The following is a 6,119-nucleotide window of genomic DNA, read 5'->3' on the forward strand; positions in this document are numbered from 1 at the left end:
GCAGAAACGGCTCCTTTCTGAGTGACAGGACTCCTTTTCAAAGGGCAAGCAGGAGAGGCTGAAGCAGCTCCTAATGTGAATGGGAGAATGTTCAAGGTTCCGAAGAGTTACTCCCCCGCCCCCCTTTTAGGACAGGGATCTTTTTTCTTTTCTTTCGTCTTTCTTTCCTTCTTCCTTCCTTCCTTCCTTCCTTCCTCCTTCCTTCCTTCCTTCCTTCCTTCCTTCCTTCCTTCCTTCCTTCCTTCCTTCCTTCCTTCCTTTTCATTAAGGTATGAAGTGCCTGTGCAAACGTGTCTTGTGTGTCTCAGGATAAAGGATGAACCATTAACTTTAAACAATCTTGTTGGGTTGATAAAAATGACTGAAACCTTTTCACATGATTTTGTGACTCACTGGCCAGAGTGCTTATGGCAGCAGAGGAGTCCGGGTGGCACATTGGTGAGGCAAACAAAGGACTATCTGACAAAGTCCTCCCTCACCCCAGTGACAAACCTGTCACATCTTTACTCCTTACCAGAAAAGAGATGGGCTCCTTGTTTCAGCCACCTCCCAGGTGCCTGAGATGGCTCTGTGAGAAACCAGCTTGGGGCAGGCAGCCTCCTCTCTCGCACAGAGTCTTAGAAGCCTGCCTGTACTTACCATTTAACCTTAGAAACACGTGGGTTATCTCCCTTCTCAGCCCCAGCTTGTTTTCCTTAGTTACTGAAGGACCTGCCTGATGGAGAAGAAAACCTGCCTCTGAAATAGATTGAAACCCACAGTTCCAGTTGTTTGTTGTTGTTACCGTGATTATGATGGTTATTATGTCACCCCCTCCTTTTTGCACTTGATCTGATGAGAGAACTTTTTAAAAGAGTGTGAAATGAAGGACACAAAGACAGTATATTAATGAAAAGAAGAAAGTGGCCCTTTTAATGAGAACTAAAGAAAACGCAAATGTAGATGAAGTGTACCGTAAAAGCTGCTTCAAAGTCTATCTTAATTCCCTTGGGCTCAGCCATCGCGAACTTGTGATAATTGGGAGTTCTCTCGCGGAGGTGCGGCGGCCGCGGGGTGGGGAGGGATGCAGATGCGCCTCCCTCCCCGCCCTGTCATTCCAAACACTTTGGAGACCGGACAGAGCCCGGCCCTGGCTACTTCGCTCTCAAATGCTACCTTTCCCTTCCAAGTAATTTTTCTTTCTCAGCAACAGCACTCACCTCACCGAGGGCGCTTCATCCTCTGCCCTCCTCCACCCCCCACCCCCATCCCCGCTGCTGGTTGGTATAGACTGGGCCATATTCTAGGTTTTGACTATTATTTTGTGATCAACTCTGTTTAATTTTCTATTTATTTTCGGACCTCAGCCTTTCTGGATCACACAAGTCCCCACAAGCAGCACAGCAATAAATCCGAACAAAAATAAGACGGATTTCCTCATCGATGTGTAATAAAGTTAAAGGACATTGTTTTGTCAGACAAGCGCTAAGTAGAGAATAAATCTCAGAGTCTGGGGAACAAACGGAGCGCTGCTGGCATGTGTGTAAATTTACTTTTAAAAGCGATAAATCAACGTTAAATTAAACAGCTGGGCACCCTGTCGAGGGGAAGGTTCCCTGTTTAAGAAGACCGTGATGGGAGAAATGTGCTATTTAACAAGACACCAAAAAAGGTTAAATTTTTATGTTATCCGAGGGAAGACTGGCCTGGGAACCTGTCTGAAGCTCAGAGAGGAAGCGGGAAAGAAGAGGCAGCCTGAATTGGACCTACTTTCCATGCTGAGGTCTTTACACATGTTTTCAGCCATAGGGAGACAAGGAGGTTTCCTAGAACCCTTGCAGATATTTTGTAAATTGTCGACGAAGCTCTGACATTCCCTCTGCGTTGGCTTAAGTTTGCTGGGTGGGCTGGGATGTTTGTAGGATTCTTTCTGTAAAATACTAGAACCTATGGAGATATTTTAATAAGCACGAGGAGCATTTTCTTGTCTCATGTTTCCTTTATTCTCAATGCGGATGTTTTACACAGTAAATAGCCTAGAAGGAAGATAAAGAGACCTGTTATTTCCTATCTATTATGCCTGTTTTCATGGAGAAGCAAACCTGAGACTGAGTAGCATTTAAAGCTCAACTGTAATGGTTTAATATTTATTTTCAAAGGTTTGTGTTTGTTTTTTTTTGGGGGGGTGTATGTGTATGTGTATGTATGTGTGTGTTTTCTAAACAAAATACTTCACTGGGAAAAATTGTATGTGTGGGGTGGAGGCAGGGCAGAACAATAGAAAACCCAAGCTCTGGCTGGTAGTCTGAGAACAATGTGAATCAATGAGTTATTACAAAGGCAATATTCAATAGCAGGAAATCAGGAGTAGTTTAAGGCTAGCATGTCTGTACACTGGATCCCCCAACCCCAATCTTAAAATGAAATTCCAAAAAGACTCAACAGAAGTACTTTTAAAAGCAGACATATTTTTGAGATGAGCCCTCTTAGTCTTTTGAATTTAGATCGACTGGTTTAACTGAAGAATATGGGGTTCTTGTTTATACAGAAACCAGCAGATTACTCTTTACTTTCTTCATATCACAATCCCAGAAGCATTGCCTTGTTAACCCAGTTCCTCAGAATATTCATGTAATTAGGTACATCCATTCAAATCTAAAAAATAAAAAAGGTGCTGTTTTACCCCCAAAGCCACAAACCAACAGGAGTATTTGGTCGAATTCTAGCTACCTTTGATTTTCTTCAGCCTAAGGAAATATCTAAGATGCAGTTGCCTGTGGAAGAATAAAGTTATATGTGATGTTTAGCAGGCAGCATTCAGTTCCCATGACCATCCATGGCTTGTTCAGGAACTCTGTGGCTCATGCCACTCGGAGATAGCTGGAATCGCCTGTCAGGAGGCCCTTGGGCAGCCTTGTAAACTCAGAATGACTTCTCAAACCCTGCTGGTATTCATGTAATTAGGTACATCCATTCAAATCTAAAAAAATAAAAAAGGTGCTGTTTTACCCCCAAAGCCACAAACCAACAGGAGTATTTGGTCGAATTCTAGCTACCTTTGATTTTCTTCAGCCTAAGGAAATATCTAAGATGCAGTTGCCTGTGGAAGAATAAAGTTATATGTGATGTTTAGCAGGCAGCATTCAGTTCCCATGACCATCCATGGCTTGTTCAGGAACTCTGTGGCTCATGCCACTCGGAGATAGCTGGAATCGCCTGTCAGGAGGCCCTTGGGCAGCCTTGTAAACTCAGAATGACTTCTCAAACCCTGCTGGGTCTTCCCTGCGCTGTGCTTTCCTCTGCGCTGAAGCCCTGGGAGTCATGTCAGTCCAAGGTGAGCCTTTCAGGCACTGCTCTTTGTCCCCATATGGAGAGGAAGGTGCAGAATTAGACACTAGGCTGGTTTGGGGGTTGGGGGTGCTGGAAACGGGAAGGCCACTTGTTCTAATTAAAGACAATAAGCAACCCTGGAGGAGCTGTCCTTTAGCCTTAGCTTGCGGCAGGAAGGGTCTGTCTCACCTCAGTGGTTAAGTTTGTTTGAGCTGGCTGCTGGGGTGAAAAGCAGAAACCTGCAGGCAGCGCTGGGCTCAGGTGAAACTGGGCCCGTGCCGGTGGTTAAGTCGCAGCAGGTGCATCTTCAAGTCCTCCCTTTGCCTCCCAGTTCCCTGGTCTGTCTGTACTCTGTGCTGGACTCCGGGGCGCATTTTGATTCTAACTTTGCTTGCTAGATGGCGCTCGGTGTCTCAGGACCTTCCATTTCAGAATTAAAGCCGCTTTTTAGCACCGTTGTTCTCAACTACTCGTGGGCATTTGATTAGCACAGTGCTGGTAATGCTAGTATTGCCGTTGTTTTTGTCACTCTTGTTCACTTTATGATGAAGGTAGCATCCAAGTGGGAACTGCCCATCTTCATCTGTATAATAAAATTGAGTGCAACTGTGCACCTGAATTTAGGGCACATTTGTGGCTCAATGGCTAGGTCTGATACATTTTAAAGCACTTCAGTAACTTTTCCTTAAGCTATCTGATCGAGGTTCTCAGGAAGAAGATAAATCAGCAAGTCCAGATGGGTATTTACAATCCTTGAGGTTTACCACCAGGGTCCTCCTCTGGCTCCCACCACTACTGCCCACTCCTATTTCAGGATGAATTAAGCCAGTCATAGGGAACTTACTACTTTCACTTATCACTATGGTATATAATTAATCGATTCTAAAATAATTGTAATTTGTTTAAAGCCCAGATATTAACATTTATGTCCATAGTGAGATATGTTTTAATATTAGTAATACAAGCTGCCAAAAAGCTTGTTTCCCATGAAGGATGATTTGTGGATTCTGATGTATATTTACTTTAATCACTATTCAAAACACTTTTGGCGGGGGGGACTCCTTTGTGTTGAAGCACAATGAGATGGAAAATCAATAGTTCTAAGTTTCTGATGGAAAAAATTAAGACGAGCCAAAAGGACCTGTGTATTGTTTTGTCCAATGAAGATGTCACTCTCACAGCACCCACCACTCTCCTACTATTGTGTGTCCCTTAAAGAAAAGGTTGCAGGTAAGGAAGGCAAATGAAAGGAAAGAAAAAAGAAAGAAAACCTCTATGCAGACATTTTACAAAACCTTTAACAAAAGAGAGTTTAACTTGTTCCTTGCTTTTAGGATTTAGAGAGCCCATTTGTATAGATATGTTCCACCTTTGGGAAAATCAATAACAATCAAAGCGGAGCGGTTTGGAAACCTTTTGTCAAAACTTGACTGCTTTGGTGAGGAACCCCGCAAAGTCTCTCTCTAGGTGTTAGGCTGAAACTAGCAGGCGCTGAAAACCTAAAGCGGAAAATTTACAACTTGATCAGCCCCAGCCACACACCAAAAAACCTGCTACTGGTGCAAACATATGTTCCAGATTAAGTTAAGCAAATGGCTCTCCTTTTGTCAGGGTTGAAAGTTGATCATGAAAATTCAAATTTGAATGAGTTGTGCTTCCAGTGGATCAGCGAATCCTCAAAGGTTTATAAATCCCTCCCAACTCTTAACTCAAGAAACTTCATATATTTTATTACCTTCTTGAGAGCCTAGTTTAGACTCTCCTGCCAATTTAACACAATCGGGTATTACTTTCTGGGAACACACATAGTTTTAAAAGTGGCTAAGTGAAAAACTGGGTGCGTTCTTCCCTCTAATGTTAAACTGCTAATGTGTAACTGAGTGGCTCTAATGCTTTGTCTGTTTTCTCACATATATAGTAACTTTAAAAAGCAGAAATTAAATGGTTGAATTTATTTTAAAGTTACTTTAAAGTTTGGTTTGCCAGAGGAGTAGGTGATTTTTTTTACAGCATGATATAAAATAAAGCAGTGTTCCCAAAGCCTTTAATTATGTCGAGGAAAGGAATTATGGTGTTTTTTTTTTATGGGGGTAACTGTCTTTTGCAACCTCACTGTGGTCATCCAACCATTTCCCAGCTCAATAATTTGAAGACCAAAGTGGCTACTAAGATGTCTTATAAGGAAGTTTAGAATTCACTCTGGACTTTCTAAGACAGCTAGCTCCCTGGGTGAGTTGCAGAGGGTGGAGCAAGGCAGCAGACACCTCTGGTCCCTTTCTATCTGGTCTCGGAGTCCCCAGTAGTTCCCTCTCCTACCTCCCCCGTGTCGTCCTGCAGACTTTAACCAATACTGTCATGTTGAAGTTTGGTAGTTATTGTTTACATTTCTCCCTTTCCCAAGGGGTCTTGGCAAGTGTTTAAGAGATTATTGATTTCCAAGAAACCAAATAAAGAAGCCTGTTCTTTTATAACATATGAAATACACACTTTTCTTTAACTAAATAGGCAGTGTATATTTGACGTTGACAAATGAGCAAGAGACAAGGAAACTTATTTTAAAAGACGTTTTAGGGAAAAACGCGGATAGAGCAGCTGCAATCCCCTAGAAAACTAAAGTTGGAATTAAAGGAAAAGCTTGATAAAAGGGGAGGGGATGCTCTCTATCCTGTAAAGTGTTTTAAAGTTCATTGAACACAAACAGGTGGTGAGCAAACATCATTGGAGACGCTCCTTTTGGGGGAGGGGACCTAGTCAGTATGACTCAGTGTTTTATTTTTTTTTTTAAAAGAACTTCTTGTACTTCTTTTCTC

Source organism: Myotis brandtii, unplaced genomic scaffold (genome assembly GCF_000412655.1).
Source record: "Myotis brandtii unplaced genomic scaffold, ASM41265v1 scaffold344, whole genome shotgun sequence".
In the NCBI taxonomy this organism is placed as follows: domain Eukaryota; kingdom Metazoa; phylum Chordata; class Mammalia; order Chiroptera; family Vespertilionidae; genus Myotis; species Myotis brandtii.